This window comes from Nyctereutes procyonoides, unplaced genomic scaffold (assembly GCF_905146905.1).
Source record: "Nyctereutes procyonoides isolate TBG_1078 unplaced genomic scaffold, NYPRO_anot_genome, whole genome shotgun sequence".
Lineage (NCBI taxonomy): Eukaryota > Metazoa > Chordata > Mammalia > Carnivora > Canidae > Nyctereutes > Nyctereutes procyonoides.
Genome location: NW_026575052.1, coordinates 13951998 through 13976268, shown reverse-complemented (window position 1 = coordinate 13976268; position 24271 = coordinate 13951998). Strand labels below are relative to the sequence as shown.

At 41.6% G+C, this 24271-nt stretch overlaps 1 protein-coding gene across 16 annotated transcripts in view; it reads right to left on the bottom strand.

Annotated features, from left to right (window-relative positions):
• The window catches only part of EPB41 (erythrocyte membrane protein band 4.1), a 199597-nt gene that overhangs the window by 162969 nt on the left and 12357 nt on the right, over window positions 1-24271 (bottom strand). The window contains exon 1 of one of the 16 annotated variants that reach the window (XM_055332342.1): window positions 16623-16854. The exons of the other annotated variants lie outside the window; for them this stretch is intronic. The gene's annotated coding sequence lies outside the window, so the exon portion shown is untranslated. Of the gene's footprint in view, window positions 1-16622; window positions 16855-24271 lie in introns of those variants that run through there. 16 annotated transcript variants of the gene reach the window in all.

The following is a 24271-nucleotide window of genomic DNA, read 5'->3' as shown; positions in this document are numbered from 1 at the left end:
CCATACTTGATCTGCACTAATACCAAAAGAAGAGATAAACAGGATTAAAGTTGATGTGAAAGAGGTAAATGTATTGAGGACTTGAAAAAATAGCCTGTTTAGTCTGAAACTGAACAGAAGAGACATCTTAAGCTGAAAACACATGGCTATATCAAACTCGGGCATGGCTTATTTTTTATCCCCACACTAATATTATCGAACTATTTGGGAAAGAAAGATACCTCCATTTGGGATAGGGGGTTGGTGTTTAAAAATGAAAAAGCTTTTTGCAATCAAAGATGAACTAATTAGTACTGAACACTTCTGATAGAAAGATATAGAAATGTACAAAATAAATGTATAATTGAATATTAAGTCCAAAAAGTAATGATTCACAGAAGTAATTTATAATAAACAACTGCAATCAATGATTAGAACACAGAAAAGGCATATTTCAACCTCTTGGTTAATATCTTAAGATTACTTACTATGCAGAGCTAAAGAAGCTTAAGCTTCAGAGCCCTCATTTAAACTGGTCCCTGCCAAGCCCAAGTGGTATTACAAAGCCATAATATGAAAATCTCTAGAGGAACACGAATCAAAAAAAATAGGAGAAAATTAATTTAAAATGTTATGCTACTCTTCTGAATTTTGTGACGTTTGTGTTATTTTTCAACTTTTAAAAATATGTAATTTGAAAAAAAATGTAATTTGTTGTGACTTATTTTCTCATTCTAAATATTTTTCATCTCTAATTTTGTATTCCTTTTCTTAAAATAATTTAGCCTGCCTCATATTTTTGGTATCACTGTATTAAAAGACCTGTTTGGGGATCCCTGGGTGGCGCTGAGGTTTGGCGCCTGCCTTTGGCCCAGGGCGCGATCCTGGGGACCGGGATCGAGTCCCACGTCGGGCTCCCGGTGTATGGAGCCTGCTTCTCCCTCTGCCTGTGTCTCTGCCTCTCTCTCTCTCACTGTGTGCCTATCATAAATAAGTAAAAAAAAAAAAAAAAGACCTGTTTGAAGACCTCTCACCTTTCAAAGATTTGGGGTTTTTATCACCAGGTGAAATGTACCACGCCCTGGATCAAATTTCAATGGAATTTTATTTAGAACTTTTATTTCTTAAAACCATTTTCAGCCAGTGAGAAATAAGAGGTAAAAAAAAAAGGTGATGAAATAGAAAAGAACATCTCATGGATAGGTGATATATGAACAGAAAAAAAGATTCATTTGCAATGACATTATCTCTTTAAGCAAGATGGGATACAGCTAAACAGTAAGAATGTGATAAAAAAAAATAGTTCAGCAAGCTACTGGTAACTAACAGTGAAGAAGGCTGACAGAAAACAGGAGACCATGAAATCAAAGAGAAAAGAGTGGTTAAAAAAACAGCCTAGGGCAGTGCTTCAAAATGTTAACATAGAACTACGATATGACCAGCAATTTCACTCCTAGGCATATACTCAGGAAAAATGAAAACATATGTTCACGCAGCATTATTCATAATAGTCAAAAAGTGAAAGCCACACAAAAGTCTATCAGCTGATGAATGAATAAATAAGTAAAATGGGGGAAGAGGGAGTGAAATAGATTATGACTGGAAGCACAAACTTCCAGTTTTAAAATAAGTAAGTCATGGAAATGAAAGGTACAGCATACAGAATCAATAATATTACCATAACATTGTATGATGACAAATGGCAATTACACTTATCATGGTGAGCACTGAATATTACATAGACTTGTTGAATTAATATGTTGCATACCCAAAACTAATATAACATTGTATGTTAATTATATAGAATTTCAATTTTTTAAACTGAATAAATAAAAATAAAATGTGGTATATCCATACAATATAATATTATTCAGCAAAAAAAAAGGAATGAGCTATTGATAACATGCTACCATGTGGATAAATCCTGAAAATTCTATACTAAGTCAAAGAAGCCAGTCACAAAAATCCACATATTGTATGATTCCATTTATATAAAATGTCCAGAATAAGCCAATCAATAGACATATAAAGTAGTTAGTGGTTGCCTAGTGCTAGGGTTGCAGAGTAGGGAATGGAGATTAACTGCTAATGGGTTTTGGGGAAACACTCTGAGTGTTCTAAAATTAGATCGAGATGATGGCTACAAAACCCTTGAACATACTAGAAAACACTGAATCGTATACTGTAAATGGGTAAATTGTACAGTATGTTAATTATACCTCAATAAACCTGTCAAAATAAATAAATAAAAGCCAAAATCAGAACATATGTAAGTCAAAGTACAAGCTAGATTTTATTTAATTTTTTTTAATATTTTATTTATTTATTTATGAGCGAGAGAGAGACAGAGAGAGAGAGGCAGAGACATAGGCCGAGGGAGAAGCAGGCTCCATGCAGGAAGCCCGACGTGGGACTCAGTCCTGGGTCTCCAGGATCACACCCTGGGCTGAAGGCCGCGCTAAACCGCTGAGCCATCTGGGCTGCCCACAAGCTAGATTTTAAAAGAATGTCATTTAAAATAATAATAATTAAAATAATAATAATAATAATAATAATTAGTTTCTACTTGTAAAGTGCCCACTATGTGCTAGGTACTATGTTAAGCCTATTATATTTTATGTTGACTCTTGAACAACATGGGTTTGAACTATACAGGTCTACTTATATGTGAATTTTTTTTTAATTTTTATTTATTTATGATAGTCACACAGAGAGAGAGAGAGAGAGGCAGAGACATAGGCAGAGGGAGAAGCAGGCGCCATGCAGGGAGCCCGACGTGGGATTCGATCCGGGGTCTCCAGGATCGCGCCCTGGGCCAAAGGCAGGCACCAAACCGCTGCGCCACCCAAGGATCCCTATATGTGAATTTTTTTGATAAATCCACTTATACGTGGATTTTCTTAATTTTTTTGGATGTTTATTTTTCCTTATGATTTTTTTTCTTAAAGGTGGTGATAAAATCTTTTTTATTTTTAAGATTTTATTTTATTTATTCATGAGAGAGACAGAGAGAGAGGCAGAGACATAGGCAGAGGGAGAAGCAGGCTTCCTGCAGGGTGCCCGATGCAGGACTCGATCCCAGGACTCCAGGATCATGCCCTGGGCCAAAGGCAGATGCCAAACCGCTGAGCCACCCAGGCATCCCTTTTCTTAGGATTTTCTTAATAACATTTTCTTTTCTCTAGCTTACTTTAAGAATTCATTTATAATACATATAACATACAAAATCTATGTATCACTAAGGCTTTTGGTCAATAGTAAGCCATTAGTAGTTAAGTTTTGGGAAGTCAAAAGTTATACATGGACTTTTGACTATATATGGGGTCGGTGTCCCTCACCCACAAGTTGCTCAAGGGTCAACTATTTCTAATCTTTTGAGTAGTTCTAAAAAATAGGTTTATAATGTTAAATGTTGTATACATTTAACAGATGAAGAAACTGAGAAACAGAAATGATAACTTGCCTAATTACACACAGCTAACCAGTATCAGAGCCAGGATTCTTTTCTTTTCTTTTCTTTTCTTTTCCTTTTTTTTTTTTTTAAGACTTTATATATTTATTCATGAGAAACAGAGAGAGAGGCAGAGGGGAAAACAGAGCAGGGAGCCTGATGCAGGACTCAATCCCAGGATCATGACCTGAGCCAAAGGCAGACGCCCAACTGAGCCACATAGGCATTCCCAGAGCCACGATTCTAAACCAGGTCTGTGATTCCAAAGGTCTTTGACCCTAATACTCTTTGATTATCTTAGAAATAAACCCAGGAACCTTGTTCCATATCCCCTTCCAGAATTAAGTCTGTGATACATGGGGCAGCCCGGGTGGCTCAGCGGTTTAGTGCCCACTTTCAGCCCAGGGCCTGATCCTGGAGACCCAGGGTCGAGTCCCACGTCGGGTTCCTTGCATGGAGCCTGCATCTCCCTCTGCCTGTGCCTCTGCTTCTCTCTCTCTCTCTGTCCCTCATGAGTAAATAAATAAAATCTTTAAAAAAAAAAAAAGTCTGTGATACAAACATTTAAACTCAGCCTGCTCAGGGCACCAGGTGTTCCATCCTCATCACACTAAGCTGTTTGTCACCATTGTTCTCAGCCAAACTTTGGACCTCATTAAGTACTAGAATCTTCTCAAGCAAAACTGTGAGATAAAATTACAGCAAACTGGGGATCCCTGGGAGGCTCAGCGGTTTAGGGCCGCCTTCTGCCCAGGGCATGATCCTGGAGCCCCAAGATTGAGTCCCAATCGGGCTCCCTGCATGGAGCCTGCTTCTCCCTCTGCCTGTGTCTCTGTCTCTCTCTCTCTGTGTGTGCTTCTCATGAATAAATAGATAAAATCTTAAAAAAAAAAAAGCCAAGAAGGGAGGTACCTCAATAAAAGGGCACAAATTGAAAAGGAGTTTTATCTTACTAGTGAGATTATAATAAAGCACACAAGTAACTTTGTTTATTTCCCTTTTGTATCTCCCATCCTTTAGTAAAGTACTAAATGTTCCAGTCTGGTCTCAGCTATGTACTTCAGGAGTATTAACAGAAGACTCACCTTCAGGACAGAAAATTGAAGAGAAAGCAATACCCCCTGAGCTCAGCCAAGGCATTCCTCAGGAAGTGAATCTTTAAGAACAAAAGTCCTTGCCATGAGCTCGGATCATTCCAACCCCTGTGCAGAATCTCCTTAGTCAACTTTGGAGGTTCCTAGCTTTTATTTATTAAAATAGAAAGAAGTTTTTTCCCTATCAAAAACAACCTTACTGTAAACCCAGGTCTATCTGGTTCCAAAATTCCTCTTTATTGGCTGCTACATTATACTGCCTCCGAAATACTATTAATAGAAAACTGTTCAGCAAGAGTAGGGGAGAGAATCATTTAAGGAGGAGGAAGGAAGAAAGGGAGGGTAGGAGAGAGAAGGAGAAATAAAAAGAGGAAGAGATTTCACCAAAGCAATAAACTCATTGTGAATTGAATGTCAAAGATGGAAATATTTACATTTAGTATATGCACATATTTAGTATATATGAAGAATAGTACCTGATATATAGCTAGCATTTGATATGTGTTAATTCCCTCCCTTAGGAACAAAGACAAGAGCCAACTAGAAAAATGCTGTCTTAAGTTTTGGCTTTTGAAGAAGATCAAGTGTAATGATATTAGAACAGATATCCAACAAAAACAAAAAAACTCTCTGTTTCTTTACTGTAAAATCATTCCATAAGTAAAAAGAACCCAGAATTGGGGTGATTATAAAGTTATACATCAGTTTGCTGTACAAACAAAAACAGGAACACACTGTCACTTCTCAATATGTTTACAAGCAGAAATATATGCAAATTCATGAATTCATTAAACTGTACAATCATTTGCTTTTTTCTTTTCATTTGCTTTTTTTTTATTACTTTATGACAATAAGGTATTTCCGTATCTGCTAAAAATCACAAAGATTTAAGGCACTTCAGATTTCAGGTGGCTTATGTACAAGCTCCCGTGCAAAAATACCCTTCCAACGAACATCAGCCAAACCTCTTCCTGTTTTTCAACCTCATATGTTTACTTTCACATCTGCTGCAAAAGATAAAAGCAACAATGAGGACATCAACCACATGATCATGTCCTACCAACCCAGAAAGGAAGCTACAAAACCAGAGTTGCTGTGAAATGGGTCTTTAGAAAACTCACACACAGGCTTAAAAATGTTACAGTGTAAGTCTGAATCAAATCCAAAGAATACCACTAGACAAAACCACATATATTTCTGTATAGCTATATTACATTTATTTACATATAACAAGCAGACACGTAGATGCACAATTTAAGTAGAAAAAATATATGGGTCAAGATGTAAAAATTATCCTTCTTAACCATAAATTATTTCCCATCTCCATGAGGCCATATTTTACCAAGAGGGAAATGGACCTAACACTTATTGAGTATCTGCAGGTAACAGGCACACTATCAGGTTTGTTTTTCTTTGTCATTACTATGTATTCTGTGTAATGTAGGTATGATATTCATTTTACAAAAGAGGAAAACTAAGGCATGGAAAGTACTTTCATAAGAGCACAATTATTAAGAAATAATTAGCTTTAACAAAAGGCCTGGGGATCCCTGGGTGGCGCAGCGGTTTGGCGCCTGCCTTTGGCCCAGGGTGCAATCCTGGAGACCCGGGATCGAATCCCACGTCGGGCTCCCTGCAGGGAGCCTGCTTCTCCCTCTGCCTGTGTCTCTGCCTCTCTCTCTCTCTGTGACTATCATGAAGAAATAAATAAAATCTTAAAAAAAAAAAAGGCCTGTATCCAGATCTCTCCTTCCCCACCTGCTCATAGACATACTGAGAAAGCAAAGGTACAACAGTAAAGAAGGTGGCTTTGAAGACAATTTTCACTTGCTAGTTGTACAACTTTGTACACGTTACTTAACTTTTTAACCTACTACTTGAAATGTAAAATAGGATTAATCACATCTGCTGTGTAAGGGTTGTGGTGGGGTTTAAATGCAAAAATAATGGCTAACATCTGTCTGGTGCCATGTTCTACTTTGGCATTCTAGCCCTGGAGCTCATGCTCTTCAACACCTGTGTCATATCTATAAAGCACCCACCACAGAGCTCAGCTCGTAATAAGTCAGCAATAAATACTAGCATTATTATTTTATCTTGCATATTATACCACCCAGTAAACAGTCACCGAAATGTATTAAACCAAGTACAAGAGCCAGAATTTTAATCCAGGTTTTACTCGTGCTTTTCCCCATAACTACATGTGCTTCCATGACACAGTGCCTCTATTCTTAAATTTTTTGTGCATGCCCAGACATTTCTTCTAATACTAGATGATTAAACTTCCTTAGGTCAGGGGGTGTCTTCTGTATTCTTGTGATCACATACACCCACAAGGTCCTGCTCATTCTGCATAATCAATTAATATGCATAAAATGAATGAATATGCCATTCCTCTGCTCAAAATCCTCCCAAGAATTCCTGTGTCAGAAAAAAACACGGTCTATAGCATAGCCATAGAGGCACTACTTGAACCACTCGTTGTCCTACCTCAACTTTTCTGAACTCAACTCGTACCATTTTCCCCTAGATCATTTTGATCCCACCACATTGGCTTACTTAATGTTTCTCAAATACACCAAATACGCTTAACCTTTATGCCAATTGTTTTTCTGCCTGGAGTGCTCTACTCTAGATAGCACTCAGGACTCTGCTCAACAGTCACCTTGTACAAGAGGTCATCTCTGACCACTCTATCTACTATCTAAAGTATCCACCCCACTTCCCTCACTCTTTGTCCCCTTTTCCTGCTTTCCGTGATCCCACAGAAATCTTTTACTTTACCCCTGATTTGTGTACTTGTTTATTATCTGTTCTCTATCACTAAAATGTAAGCTTCAGAAGAACAGACATTTTTTCTATTCTACTTTATTCACTGTATGTCCCAATGCTTGGTAAATAGCAGATGATCAGGGCACCTGGGTGGCTCAGTCGGTTAGGTGGCTAACTCTTGATTTTGCCTCAGGTCATGATCTCAGGGTCCTGGGATTGAGCCTCATGTCAGGTTCTGCACTCAGTGGGGAGTCTGCTTGAAGATGCTTTCTCTCTTCTCTCTTTCCACCTCCCCCTACTCTCTCTCTCTAAAATAAATGAATCTTTTTTAAAAATAGCAGATGATCAATATTTATTAAATTAATAAATGGTAGATATGTTAGTTATCTACAACAAAATTACCCCCAAAATGGGGCACTTGGCTGATTCAGTCAGTGGAACATGAGGCTGTAGATCTTCAGGTTGTAAGTTCAAGCCCAACACTGGGTGTAGTAGTTACTTAAAAATAAAATCTCAAAAAAACTACCCCCAAAACTTGGTGCCTTAAAACAACAAATATTCATTATTTCAATTTCTGTGGATCTAGAATTCAAGCACGACTTAGCTGGGTGCCTTTGGCTCAGGGTGTCTCATGATGTTGCAGTCAAGTGTCAACCACGTTTGCATTCATCTCAAGGCTCAACTCTGCCTGAAGGATCTACTTCCAAGCTCACTCACATGGCTGTTATCAGGCCTCAGAAGATCTGCTTCCAAGCTCACTTAACATTGCTGCTGACAGACTTGGTTTCTCAACATGTGGGCCTCTTTATAGGCTGCCTATACATTCTTAGGCTATGGCAGCTGGTGATCCGAATGATAGGAAGAGAGCTAGATAGTGCCCAAGATGAGAGGGACCAAGACAAAAGCCACAGCCTTTTGTAACCTAATCTTGGAAATGACATCCCACCACTTGTGCTGTATTCTATTCATTAGAAGTTAGTCACTAGGTCCAGGCCACACTCAAGGGGAAGAGATTACACAGAGCATGAATATTAAGAGGCAAGAATCACTGGGGACCATCTTAAAAGTTGCCTACCATTGTAGGCATTATAAAAGTCTAAAAACCAAACAAAACAGAAACACTTTGCCCTTTGGCCACCTGATATATTCTTTAGAATATTTATTTATAGATGATGCTATGATCATTATGCAATCATTCACCCTAATCCTAATCTTTTCAGTCCTACAATATATCAGCGTTCATTAACAGTCATATTAGAGACAAACAACTAGCAAGAATAAGTCAGCAAAAACAGCATCTGGAAAAAAGGAATTATTGGATGAATCTTGCTCAGTAGATGACAATAATCTCTTAAAATATGGGTTGGATATTGGGGCACCTGGGTGGTGGCTTTGTTGGTTAAGCAACCAACACTTGATCTCAGCTCAGGTCTGGATTTCAGGCTCATGAGTTCAAGCCCCACATTAGACTCGATGCTATCTATACACACACACACACACACACACATACATATACACATACACATATACAGGGCTCCATGCCATATATATATGTATACACACACACACACACACACAATCAACCAATATATACTATATATATATACACACACACACACTATGTTATGTAATTACATATCAGTACATACAATATCAACCAATATCCAATCGATATATATATATATATGCATAATCCATATATGTGTGTGTGTCTATATATAGATGGATTGGATATTGGTTGATATTCTGGAAATTGTTAATTTTCTTAAGTATAATGTGGTACTATAATTATGTAGGATAACGTCTTTGTTTGTAGGACATGCATACCAAAGTGTTTTAGGTATAAAGTGTCATAACATCTGTGACTTACTTTCCAAGAAAATATGATACACACATATACAGAGAGGCAATCAGAAGCAGTCAGAATTACAACTCAGATCCCAAATCTTAATTATCCTGGGAAATCATATTCTCACTATACCCCTACATGTCTAGTGTGCCCTCTATGTTATGTATCTAGCTACTGTACTATACAATATCTGTGTTTAGGGGATGAGGATGAAATGAAAGACATGATATTGACCCTCTGCCCTCCAGAAGCTGGCAATCTCATTGGGGTACAGCAGTTTTATATACAATATAAAACAATAAACAACGAATCTGATATATAACAAATAAATGCTGCAAGAGTTCAGAAAAGGATACCAATAAACCTTCAGAGAATAAATATCTTTGAAAGCTCTTTCCTCTAACAGGTTTCTTATTCTTGGCATCCTTTCCCTTAAGTACTTCTCCTTTACTTTATCTACTTGGCAACAACCAACTGATTATTTCCTACCTTTTAACAAAATTATCTGGAGACTATCTAAAAATAAAATACGTTTGCCTGTTTAGAACACAGGATATGATTTTTAAAATAAAATACTATTTACATTTTCACTGGAAAAAAACACTAAATATACTATGTGGATTTTTTTGCCTTCAAAAGCAGCTATGTTATTTCAAGAGTTGAGGATGCCAGAAAGCTTGAAGATTTAAAAATAACTTCACAAAGAGCTCATTTCCAACACCAGATGGAAAGAAATTACTCTAAAGACACATGTGTGGGAGGACATATATACAACATCATATGACACCATGCGAAAGGTTTATATAATTACATAATACCATCAAGATTAGCAGGACTCACAGGTAGTAAGTTAGCAACAATGCCAATTCTCTGAATCATTAAAAAAGATAAAAGGGCAAGAAATAGCAAGTGGGTGGTAGCAAAAAAAAAAAATCACTTTAAGATCCCTACCTTGAGTCCCTATCCCCTTGAAATGATTGACAGATAAAATTCGGCTGGCTCAGTCAGTGCAGAATGCAACTCTTGATCTCAAGGGTTGTGGGTCTGCGCCCCATGTTGGTGCAAAGAATACTTAAAAATAAAATCTCTTAAAAATAAATGAACAAAAATCGAAAATAAATATATGAATAAAATTTGAAGGCTTAAATCCTTGGAGCTCTTGACAGTTCTACCTATATCTATTTGGTCAAAACTAGAGAGAAACATGAATTTCAATAACCTGTGCCAAGTATATTATCAAAGTGAAACACTTCTCACTTGAATATATGTAGAACTTCAAATTAGTAAGTCAAAATACTTGACATATAAATGAAAACATCAATTCTTTATAAAATGATGTATTCAAAGATACACTGTTAAGATCTCATTGTGTTAAAACGATTCTAATAGGGTTATTTGTAAAAGCATTAAGTAATTAATAACTGAATAGCAATCACAACCCAACCTGGACATAGTATTATACATTCATAAATTACCAAAAGTATACATTTCTATTTCACTTGTGGGTCACAGGTTTAATTTAACCAATTCAAAATAACTCTGTGGTTTAATGTTCCTAAATCACTGAGAATATTTCAAAACTTTTATAACATAACTTTTTATGACTTAATGAAGATATTATCAAAAGTTTTCTGAATGAAAATTAATATAGAGGGGATCCCTGGGTGGCTCAGCGGTTCAGCGCCTACCTTCAGCCCGGGGCGTGATCCTGGAGTCCCGGAATCGAGTCCCGCATTGGGCTCCCTGCATGGAGCCTGCTTCTCCCTCTGCCTGTGTCTCTGCCTGCCTCTCTCTCTCTCTCTCTCTCTCTCTCTCTCTGTGTGTGTCTCTCAAGAATAAGTAAATAAAAACTTTAAAATATATATATTAATATAGAAAATATGTAAGCCTCAGTCTATGTTGTATGCAGTGCTACAATTCAGACATATAGAGTGCCTACCAAAAGTTGGTTTGGATTAGGATAATTTTTGTAGAGAACAGAAGGCTGCAGAGAAGCCTTCTTTTGTAGGGAAGCAAGCAGGTTGCATTTATACATCAAAATTAACTTCAGGAGTATATATTATACCCTATTTTATTTTATCTTATTATTTGCACCTATTTCCAAAAAGAAATTGAGGTGTTCCCATCCCTATTAATATTAATATATAACAGAATTACACATATACATTAAATACAGATAGAAAAAGAATTAGATAAGATTAATAGAGCATCTACTGCTTCTTCCAATCTTACATATCAATATAAACATTTAGTCATACTTCCTATCTATTCCATCAATCTTGCCTCTTCCTACCCAATCTGCCAAGATTACTCTAACCCTACTCAAGGCTGCACTCCACATAGCTCAGAAACAATTTTAATTTCTCCAAATAGAAATTCCCTTGAAAGTTGAAGGAAGGCCTAACTCAGTTTTGTGGTAGTGACCCAAAGAACCCTCAGCCATGATAGGGAGACAGCAATAGACAACCACAGTTTAATCCATATGGATTTATCTTGGAGATAATCAAGAGATAACTGCAGTATGAGAACCAGTCTTAATAAGTGCGATAACAAAATAATAGATAATAAAATAAACATGATGCCAGAATTTCTATATACAAAGGACTTTTAAGGGTAGCATATTTATTTAGGGTGACTTTGGAGGAAGCTGATAAAGATTAGGGAGTAGAGTATATTACTCTCCAAGTCTCCAAGTTATTCCTTGAATTGTATTGACCACATCCAATGTTGGTATTTTGTTTTTCTTTAAAGTCCAAAGGGCTAGCCAATTTATTTTCAAATACTTCAAGGCTGATACAATCTCATTTAAATAAAAATAATTAAGAAAAATAAGTGCAAACAGACTTTCATCATAATCAGATTCTCTCGCTAAACTTTCCTAAAACCAGTATGTGAAGTGGTATCAGTAAGGCAGTTAATTCTAAATAAGATCTGCACTCAAAATAAAATATCAAAGTTTTCCTAACACCTTCAGTTTCTGAATACTGTTTGTTGCTTATAGCTTCTTTAATCCTTCTCTCTGTGTATTCATTAAATAGCAGCAGAGTAGACTGAAATACTAATTTAACCCAGTGTGTATACCAGAGTATTTGTTACACTGCATTTTACTGAACATACTACGAAGCTACTCATAAAAAGGACACACAGTAAGCCACCAATGACATTCCAACAAACTTAAATAAAAGCAAAAATTAACGTATATATTTAGAATCTGGCTCTTCTCTAACTTAAAGCTATTATAAATGCAATGACTCAATTACCTTCCAAAAAGTCTACATCCTCTACATAAATAAGGCCCACAACTGATAAATTCAGAGGCCTTTTTTAAAAGTTTTTAAGTTTCAACATTGGGAGTATTAGAGAAAAAAGCCATTCATAAAAAAAAAAAGTTCTTAAAATTATCATTGCTTAGCTCACAAATAAAATAAAATTATTCCATTCTCAAGAAATAGAGGAAAAAACAAGTTCTTCAAAGGTAGGGATGAATCTGCATCTGAACATGCCATGTAACCAATCACGGATTTGATAAGACTCTTGGAAAAACACACCGGCAGCACTTGGTTCTGGCCAGCTCCTTAGATAACAAGAAAACAGATTGTAGTCTAAACATGTGCTCCTCTTGATTTCAGAACCAAATTCAGTACCCCCCCCCAGGAGACACTGATATGTTAAAGTCATAAAATCAGATCACTAATATTAAACTGGATTTGAACATTCAGAAGACACTATATGCAAGCTCTATCACTCATATCACATATTATAGATCATATATTTTTTTTTTGGTTTTTGCCTCCTACTAAGGCTGACTTTACTCTTCAGAAGTAGATCTCAAAAAGAGGCAATACTAAAAAGCATTTATTTATTTTTTAAAGACATTATTTATTAGAGAGAGAGAGAGAACATGAGCAGGGTGAGGAGCAGAAGTAGAAGCAGACTCCCTGCTGAAGAGGGAGCCCCATGCAGGCTCAATCCCTCACTAGGCATCATGACCTGAGCCAAAGGCAGACGCTTAACCACTGAACCACCCAGGTGCCCTAAGACCATATATTTTAAATCACGATCTATGGATATGCGTATCGAAGCACCTGCAGAGAATTCAAGAACCCTGTGATGTTTAGGCAACACTGCTGACAGACTTAACTCTGAAGCATTCTTAGCAAAAGTAGGAAGGAAACCAAATAATACTGTAAGCACACTATCTCCCATAATATGAATTTGTTTAAAATTAAGACCATAAAAACTGAAAAACGAGATGGAAGTCTAGCTCTGTAATTTCCAAAAATGTTAAACTTAAGCTGCAGACAAGAAAACATCACACTGGTGAACTTTAAATGTAGGGCACAAACCTGACAAAAAAGAACAGGAAAAAATATATAGGTCATACCTCAACAAATGCCACAACCTTTTTTTTTTTTTTTTCCAGAGGAGACAGGAATCATTTAAAATGATTTGTCAGTTTAGAGGTGCCTGGGTGGCTCAGTCAGTTAAGTGTCCAACTCTTGATTTCAGCTCAGGTCATGATGTCAGGGTCTGAGAGCAGAGCCCCCATGTGGGGCTCTGCACTCAGCACAGAGTCTGCTTAAAATTCTCCCTCTCCTTCTCCCTCTGCCCCTACTCGTGCACTCCCAAATAAATAAGTATCTTCAAAAAACAAAATAATAAAATCATTTGTTAATTTTGATATTAGCTTACAAGTGTTTCAGAAGAAAAAGAGAAGGGATAAAATGAGAGCATGTTTAAATTTTTCTTTTTAATTTTTATTTATTTTATGATAGTCAGAGAGAGAGAGAGAGAGAAAGAGGCAGAGACATAGGCAGAGGGAGAAGCAGGCTAATTCGGGAGCCCGACGTGGGACTCGATCCGGGGTCTCCAGAATCGCGCCCTGGGCCAAAGGCAGGCGCCAAACCGCTGCGCCACCCAGGGATCCCGAGAGCATGTTTAAATATGCAAAACCGTGTATTCCTTTGCTAATGTTGTTCTACTACTTTGCTAATATTATTCTATCTTGTTATTTTGTATTGAGGATAAGCCTAGTTTAAAACAGGTTTGTTCAACATATCTACTATTTGAACACAACAAATATCATTTGAGCGTTTAACAAACATTAAGGAAATGTTGACCCTTAGACCACCAAGAAAGAGAAAAGATGCATAAAGCAGGCAGAGACACCTAAAAGATGAGTCTCCTAGCTTGGATTAGCTTAGTCTATTTCTATTAGCTTAGTCTATTTGCTGACAGTCAGAATTTACAAGCATTAAACTTAAACTTGCCAACTGGTAGAGTTCTTAGCTCTGTGTAGAATGGAAGCCTAAGTAGTTTTCTTAATCCACCATCAGCCATCATCTATTACTAAGGGCTACCCATATCCATGGGACACTTAGGACCTAAATCCTTTTAACAAACACCCATTAAAGAAAACTGAACTAGCTAGCCATACAAATGAATCTCTAAGAAAATTCAAAACAAAACAAAAAAACTCCATCACGTTCCTTCCACATATGGAACTTTTCCCCATACTTCAAATTCCTAATATGTGGAGCATTTTTAAGGTGAAAGGTCCAAAAACAGTCAGGAAGAACATATCCAGAACAGCACAGCCAAAGAGACCGATAGCCAAGCTCTTCTTGGTTGAAAAACACAAGTAATGAGGATAGCGGTGGAAAGGTAGTTTGGGGACTTATGTATAAGACATTTGGCATTAAAACACTGGTATAAATGTTGGGAGAATTTTGGGGAGGCCTAAAAATTCAAAACATTTATTTCCAAGCCTGAATTCAGCTATATAAATAAGGGAGAAAAGTGTTGTCGGGTTACTACCAGAAAAAGAAATCAGAAGGTTATTAGCACACTCCCAGTGAGTTCACTTTTATTTTTTTTTTGAGTTCACTTTTAATAGTGGTAAAGATATACCCTACTTCAGATATACCCAGAGATATGAATAACTCTTGTCTTTATCTTAATTATAACCTCTTGTAGAAAGCACTCTGAATTAGCACCATGATTCCAAGGCAATCTGACATTCAGTTATAGTCACTTTTTATGTCATTTATTGAGTGCTGACTGTGTGCCAGATACCCTGCCACATACTCTACACGGATTATATCAAGAACACCCCCGAGAAACTATCCACAAAACCAAAAATCATACAACTGGCAAAGAACTCAGGATGCTTCCAACTCACAGGAAAAAAGGAAATAAAAGAGTACATCAAGTTTCCACAAAGAGTAAGGGGGAAATATAACATATAGATCACCTGCTCGATTAAAAGCATAAAACCAACTAAAATTTCTGCCAGGAGTGAGAAGACAGAAAACAGTAGTGAGCAACAGCGTATACAGGATGTCCTCAACGGAGCATAAATCCACTATAATAATATCCAAGACACAACCATTTCTTGCGATTTTCCTTAAAAACAGAAAGAACAAAATAGCAACTGTGAAATCACCCAGACTACTTAAAAACAAAAAACAAAAAACAAAAAAAAAAAAAACAAAACAACAACAAAAAACAGAACACCCATCTCCTAATCAGCAGTTCATGCCAAAAAAAAAAAAAAAAACACAAAAAACAGAAGTCCCCCCAGACTAGGCATGTATGGTAGGGCACGGGGAAGAGGAACAACAGGATGACAGTGGCTATCATGTGGCCAGAAACCCGTCTGTCAGCAATTCGTCGCACGTGAGATCAGCGTCTCTCCAGAGAACCCGCGACCCTGAGGCGGATGGACCGGGTCCCGGCGGCTCCCCCCCCCCGCCCCGGGCGCCCCCGGAACCATCGCGGGGGGAGGGGAGGCTCTGGGAGGCCGAGCCCACGGCCAGCCTCCCCCCAGGTAGAAGCAGCCCCGCGAGCAGGAGGAAATCCTTCCAAGCCGACAGATGCAGGAACTGAAAAAGGAGGTCACGATGCTGAGAGAATAGATTTAACCCTTTGGTCCCTGGGCACCGCGAAGGCCGGCGGGCGCGCGGCAGGGCCTCGGGGTCGCGGGGGGGGGGGGGTCGCGGGGGGTCCTCCCGCCGGGCGGGGGTCTCGGGCGGGAAGGCTCCCTCCAGCCCTCCGACCGCGCCAGACGTCTCCCGGCAGCCCGGCCACCTCGTCACGAAGAAACTGCTCTGCGGCTGCACGCAACACCTTCGCCACCCGGAACCCGCAATCCTCCTCCATTTGGTTTCCTTCCAAGGCTCCTGCCCGCGGGCCGCGATGGGCGGACCTCGTCGAAGACCCCGAGCCCAACTTTGCGGGGCTCTCCCTCGGCGCGGCCGCCCCCCCGCCGCCCGCCCGCCTCCCTCGGCTCAGGCCGGCCGCGTCCCGCCTGCAGCCCCGCAGCCTCCGCGCCCCCGGCCCGGGGCCTGAGGGGGGGGCGGGCTGCAGACAAAGGGGCTGCGGCGGCGCCGCCGCGGCCGCCAGGACCGTCCCCTCGGGGACAGCTCCGCGCCCCCACCCCGCTTCGCGCGCCGCCGCCGCCGCCGCCTCGCCTCACCGGTGGCCCCGGGGCCCGGGCTCCCGAGCCCGCCGCTGCAGCCGCCCGAGGAACAATGGCAGGAGAAGGCGCCGGCGCCGACACTCGGGCCCTCTGCGGCTCGCCGGCCCGCCGGCTGCTGGCGGACTGACTGACTGACTGACTGACTGACTGACTAACCCACCGGCGGAGGGAGGGAGCCAGCGAGCGAGCGAGCAGGCGGCCCCGGCGCGCGCCCTCCCGCCTTCCCTCCGCGAGGCGAGGCCGCCGGCCCGCAGCCAGCCAGCCCGCGCGCGCCCCTCCCCCTCCGTGCGCCACAACATTGTAGTAGATTTCTATTGGGCGGCGCCCGAGGGAGGGAGGGGGCCGGGCCCGCGGCCCGCCTGCCCATTGGCTGAGGCCAAGTTGGGCGCTCCTCTAGTGTCCCCCTCCCCGAGGCCGGTCAGCGCCCGGGAGGGGAGGGAAAGAGCGGGGAGAAGGCGAGGGGCTGGGCGCGAGTGCGCAAGCGCACGTCCAACTCGCTCCGCAGGCCGGGTGTTCCCGGCCCCTGCAGCACCCACGTGGGGAACGAGGCCGCTCGCTCCCCGGACCGAGGGGAGGCCCTTCCCGCCGGGATTTGGAAGCCTCAAGCAAAGCCGTGGATGCTGCCAGCCGACCGCCCACCCGTGCACCTCGTGACCTTCTTCGCTAAATCACTTAGCTTTTCCGGGCCTCAGTTTCCCCACCTACTAACTCGGTGGTGTCCAGGCGCCATTCCCACCCTGACATTCGTGGAGGCTTTACCGCTCCTGGCAGCCGTGCCAGGCCCGACGCGGAAGCTGAACGCTGTGGCCAAGCCAAGATTTCACCTGTCTTTTTTGCATGGAAGGGTCTCACTCCGGGCACCCTCAAAATCATAAAGACCTAGCTTCCGAGGTCTGCACGCCAGCTGAACTTAGGCTTGCTCTGACAAGTTGCCTGATGTGCCTTTATGGACTCCTGAAAAGGAGTTTCGGGAGGCCCCTTGACTCTTCACACTCCCTGCCAGGCTGGTCTCTGAAAAGGCTGAGACCGCACAGAGCAGAATGAAAGCACAGTCCCTCTAACGTAAGATAGATTCTGGTATTCCCATTTTAGAGATGAAGACACTGAGGCAGAGAGGCTTAGACCTGTCAGGATAAGAAGCCAGGCCATCTAACCAGAACCTGCCTTATGCCAGCTTCTGGCTCTCCTGGTATCTGATCACAGCCCCTCCCATCTGCAGCTCAGCCTCTAGACACAGACACCTGGGTTCAGTCCTCCCTCATGCTTTGGACTTCTGTCTGTCTCTAACCCCATAAAGGGAAATAATGATAGTTCAGCCTCATAAGAGCTACTGTAAGAATTAAGTCAGTTAAAATATGTAAAGGGCTTAGAATAGTGCCTAGCTCATAGTAAGATCTACCTAAGTGTTCACTGTTACTGCTATTCAGAGACTGAAATATGGACTGAGAGATGTAGCGCAGCCTGACATAATGTGTTTGTTAAGCTCTCAACTGTCAGCACTGAGCTGAGCACATGGCATGAATTACCTGTTTGAAACATCCTAAGTGAATCACTTGAGCACTACCTGACTACCCTATCTAAAATATACTCCACAGTACCCTTGCCCTGCTTTTTTTTTCTTAAGATTTTATTTTTAAGTAATCTCTACAGCCAACATGGGGCTCGAACTCACAACCACAAGACCAAGAGTTGCATGCTCTACACTCCCCTTTTTAAAGATTTTATTTTTACCTTGTCTCACTTTGATTTGCTTCATAGCCCTTACTTCTACCTGACTTTCTTTATATTTAATTATTTATTGCACCTCTCAATAAATTGTGGCAGTTTAGATCCACTAAATGGCAAGCTTCAAGAGGACAGGGATTTTGCCCCCTCTTATTCATCTCCCGGAATAGTGCAGATTCAATAAGTACTTGTTGAACAAGTGAACAAATTATCCCCATTTTATATATAAGGAAGCTGAAGCTTAGTAAGGTCAGGTGACTTGGCCAGGGTCATTCTGTGTACCAGAGGTAAAGCACCTATTCTTGAATATTCTGGTCCCCTATCTCGGGTTCTCAGGTTAAGCCATACTTTTGATTCAGGGAGCTCTCACCCTACCGTGTTTGTGCCTCAGAGGCTTCCTCCTTATCAGACCTGAAAATCTGGTACCATGGAGGATAAATCCTGAAGATCAATCACCAGGTGGCTTACCATGACCACCATGACCACTAATCCAGCAAATTCAGATTCATAAAAACCAATAGTCTCTATCCCATGAAGTGCTAGCCAATGACATAACATATTTCAAAAGGCCTGTTTGGATGGAGTGTGTAGTACTTGCAATCACCACCCTGAAAAAAAGTAGGAGTCTCAGGGTAGGAAAAAATAGCTAGACTAAGGCACTTTAGTATAAATCACTCTCATATTGAGAGTGCTCTGCAACACCACACCAAAAACTGCTGGCACTGGCTTTAGAATCACAAAGACCTGAATTCCAGTTTTCACTTTCAATTCTTAGCCTGGAGATGAAAGGGCTTTGTAAACTAGAAAGTACTATATATGCATGACTGATTTTGTTATTAATTAGGTTATACACCATCACCTATTAGGCAAAGTCCTCAATCCCTGAGTTAGCTAGGCCCACCACATAGTAGAGAGTGAGGGGATAAGTAATGCCCAGTCTGAAGGAAGAGAAGCTACCCACACTACCCACAGTCATGTGCCCATGTGTCTCTGCAATTCAGACATCCAGTTCCAGTTCACCCCGCAGAGGCAGCCACTGGGTCCCAAGGGTAAAAGTCCCAAGCACCATCCCTGAGGCTAATTTTCTAGGCAGAAATTCAGCAACCTGCCTGCCTGCTTCATGCTCACATCTGGGTGGCGGTTGTGCCATGCTCCAAGACCCAGGTTGGGGTCTCTAGGGGCCATTTCTATCCCGCCTGCCAGCTGAGCCCACCACTGCCTCCTCCACCACCCCTCCTGTTCCTTCCTAGGGAATACAGGCCCTGCTAGCTGCCTGTCAGCCCCTAAAGCGGTCAAGGGCACTGAGGAAAAAACAAAACAAAAAGAAAAAAGACAGCATGAAAGGGTCCTAATCCTTTCCCATTGCAAACTGAGCTCAAACACCAGCTGCACAGAAGAGGGTGAAATTAGGTGTCGAAATTAGGTGGTGATCAGTGGGGAAGGCCAGGGAGGGTAGCTGGGGCCTCCGATGACCTGGAAGAGATGAGGTTGGGAGACAGTGGGGGTAGAGTGGGGGAAACAGTTGGAGTCTGAGCCATTCCCAAATCTGGGACATGGGCGGATTAGGGACACAGCTGGCCTTACGGCCCAGTGATAGGGCTCATGGAAAACATTTGTCTGTTGTCGGGGAGTGGCAAGAGATGAAGAGGGCTTTGAAAAGCTGGGCCCACCAGCAAAGTGTTCTAAACAGTCACTACTGAATAAAAACCAATCCTGGTTAAAAAAAAAAAATACAAAAGAGTAGAGTTATCTTTCCATCTTGCCCATGGTCATAAAATTGCAGTCATTTTAGACCTTTTAAATACAAATGATAAACAGGCTATGATCAGGCAGAAAAATTACTGTTCATACAGTAGTATGCCTTTCCTGGGCAATTATTTTTAGTAGTAGTACTTGAATTGTTCATAGAAAACATAGTTAATACAGGGCACCTGGCTGACTCAGGCAGTGGAGTATGCAACTCTTGGTCTCACGGTTACGAGTTCGAGCCCCAGGTTGGGTGTAGAGATTGCTTAAAAATAAAATCTTAGAAAAGAAGGAATAGTTCAACTTAATGCTTTTTTAAAACTTAAATCATACTGTTTGGAACTGAGTTTGGAACCAATTGGAACCTAATAATTTGACGTTTGCATCACCATTTTTAATACTGCCCTCAAGTAGATATACCATAATTTAGTTAACACTAAACACTGGACAGCTAGGTTATTTCCCATTTTTTATTTCCCATTTAAACATCCTTTTATCTAATCATACCTATGATTATTTTTTTAGGATACATTGACTGCAGCACTTTTTTTTTTCTAAAGTATTACACACAAGCCTGCCCGTTCTGGTCATTTTTGAGATAAATGTAAAGGTAATCAGCATATGTAGTAATTTTATACAATATCTTGTCTTTTGCATTTGAAAACACAGAGCATGCTTTGACCTCTTTGACACAATGCACTTTGCTTGGAAAAAAATGCATTAAGCTTGGTTCTAAAGCACAGTAAGAACAAAAAGTGTGATTGAGGGATGCCTGGGTGGTTCAGTGGTTGAGCATCTGCCTTCAGCTCAGGGCATGATCCTGGAGTCCCAGGATCCAGTCACATATCCGACTTCTTGCATAGAGCCTGCTTCTCTCTGTGTGTCTCTCATGAATAATTAAATTTAAAATTTTTTATTTTTTTTAAAGATTGTATTTATTTATTCATGAGAGACACACAGAGAGAAAGAGAGAGAGAGAGGCAGAGACATAGGCAGAGGGAGAAGCAGGATCCATGCAAGGAGCCCCATGTGGGACTCAATCCCAGGACTCCAGGATCATGCCCTGAGCCAAAGGCAGGAGCTAAACCGCTGAGCCACCCAGGGATCCCCTAAATTTAAAAAATTTTAATGTGATTGAAATACATCCATTGGAGTTAACAAGTTATGTCCTTTCTGCTATGAAGAAACAGGGGCAGAAGGGAAGGGAGTTGAAAATGTAAAAGATGGTAGCTAAGACACTTCCTCTAGGCCTCTAATTCCCAAAATGTTAGAACTGGATATGCCCCTAGAGGTCCTCAAGCTCCAGCTGCTAGCTTTTAAACAGATGGGGAAATGGGTACAGAAACTGGAAGGGACTTGTCCAAAGTCACACAGCAGAGAGTGGCAGAGCCCAAACTTGAACACAAGTCTTCTGATCCCTACTGCAGGATTCTGTTCTCTGCCTTCTGAGTCCGCCTAAATTTCCCTTCCAAAGCTACAGGCCAGGGATCACTGGGTGGCTCAGTGGTTTAGCGCCTGCCTTTGGCCCAGGGCGTGATCCTGGAGTTCCGGGATCAGGTCCTGCATCGGGCCCCTTGCATGGAGCCTGCTTCTCCCTCTGCCTGTGTCTCTGCCTCTCTCTCTCTCTCTCTGTGTCTCTCATAATAAATAAATAAAATCTTAAAAAAAAAAAAAAAAGCTACAGGCCAAGCTGAATTCTACAGCTATAAAAACCTAGGAATGTCTGAGCTGGAAGGGCCCTTAGATATAACTTATTAATAAGAATAATGACAACTGCATTTATTAGGTATTTACTAAGTACAGGGCACATACTAAGTATTTTATATGCATTTATTGCGTTACACCTCATAGCAGTCCTACAAAGTAATATTACTTTCAATTGCAGTCAAAAAACTACAGCCCAGGGCACCTGCGTGGCTCAGTCACTTAAGTGGCTACCTTTGGCTCAGGTCATGATCCCAGGGTCCTGGGATCAAGTCCTGCACTGCGCTCCTTGCTTAGCAAGGATCCTGCTTCTCCCTCTCCCTCTGCCTCTCCCCTCTGTTCATTCTCTCTCTCTCTCTCTCTCTCTTGAATAAATAAATAAAATCTTTAAAAAAAATAAAGATTTTATTTATTTATTCATGAGAGACACACAAAGAGAGTCAGAAACATAGGCAGAGAGAGAAGCAGGCTCCATGCAGGGAGCCCAATGTAGGACCTGATCCCAGGACTCCAGGATCATGCCCTGGGCCAAAGGCAGAGGCTCAACCTCTGAGCCACCCAGGCGTCCCAATAAAATCTTTAAAAGAAAGAAAAACTACAGCCCAGAGACATGAGGTGATTTACCCAACATCACACAGCTTAAACTAGCTCTGTCTGATACTACTGTCCACTGTTCCACACTGCTTTCATATCACTCTCAGAAAAGCAGTTTGGAAATGATATGAATGAGCAATACCAGCATCTGTCCCAACACCCCTAGGGAAAGGCTGTTGTGGCTGCTTCTGACTATAGCCCTGGGACATTCAAGGAGGGACTCAAGGATCTGGCCTCCTGTGACCCTCCCTAACCCCCTTCTCTCGACAGCTGGAGTGAGCCTAATGACCCTGATCCAGCAAAGCCTCCAGCTCACTCAAGCTTAAACCATTAATTCTCTCTCCCCAGGGCCCCAGGTATCTTCTAGAGGGTTACCCAAGAAAGAAGGAGAGAAACTCGGTGCCACCAACTAGCTGAGCCCCTTCTAAAACTGCTAAAATCAGCCTGGCCCAACCCTCACCTAGGAGATGGCAGAGGAGGGGCCACAGGGAAGCAGGCAGGATTGAGCATCTCCTTCCTATAGGCACTGAGGATCATGGAATGAACGAGTCCCATACAATAAGAGCAACCAACACTGGGTGCCTGGGTGGCTCAGTTGGTTAGGTGGTTCAGTTGGTTAGGCGTCTGCCTTCAGTTCATGTCATGATCCCAGGGTCCTGGGATCCAGCCATGCATTGGACTCCTTGCTCAGCAGGGAGCCTGCTTCTCCCTCTCCCTCTGCCTGCCATTCCCCCTGCCTGCCATTCCCCCTGGTTGGGTGTTCTCTCTCTCGTTCTCTCTCTCTCTCTCTCTCTCTCTCTCTCTCTCTCTGTCAAATAAGTAAATGAAATCTTCAAAAAAAATTGCCATTATTATCATCCCATAAATGGGTAATGGCAAAAAGAGGTAAAAGAAATGTGGACTTTTGAGGCAGGCAGACCCGGGTTCAAATCACAATTCCACCACTGAGATGATATGTGAGTCTAAGCAAATCAATTCTCCTCTCTTCCTCATCTATGCAGAAAAGCTGTATACCAAGTACTTCTTTTTTTTTAAAGATTTTATTTATGTATTTATTCAAAGAGACACAGTGAGAGAGAGGCAGAGACACAGGCAGAGGGAGAAGCAGGCTCCATGCAGGGAGCCAACGTGGGACTCCATCCTGGGTCTCCAGGATCACACCCTGGGCTGAAGGCGGTGCTAAACCGCTGCACCACCGGGGCTGCCCCCAAGTACTTCTTATAAACAGTATGTTAATGAACCTTCACTATAGTCCCTTGAGAAAGACATGACTGTAATTCCAATTTTACAGGTGAGGAAGTAAAACACTTATCCAAGATCACCCAGCTAATAAGTGTCCAAGTCTGGATATAAATCTACATCTTCCTGGCTTTATTGCTATTACTCTTCTTATAGTTTACAGATTGCCTGCATTTTCACAATGGTCATTGTACTGATACCAGCAAAGATATATAGTGCACTCGCTATGAGCCCACTACGCTATCCTGCCTCTCTTTCCAGTGAGGCCAAGTAGGTGTCTTTCTCTCTGACAGATGAGAAACCTGAGGCCTAGCAAGAGGTAGTGATATCCCTATGGTGACCCAACAACAAAGCAGCTAAGCAGGGACTTGAACCCAGGGTTCCTTCCCTAGGGTTCCTTCAATATTATTACTGAATCCTAAGCATCAGAAAATGCCCTGCCTCCTGAGTATCTGGAAACCTTATACCTAGGTCTCCCAGGGGAATTGGAGACAACCCCCTGCCTTGTAGCATAGAGAGCTGAGGGTATGGAAGAGAAACTTTCCAGGATACTACCTGGGTGCCCAGAGCTTTAAACACCTGTGTCTTGGCCTGCCTATGCCATGTACCCATAGCTGGGAAGGGGGGGTCATTACAGA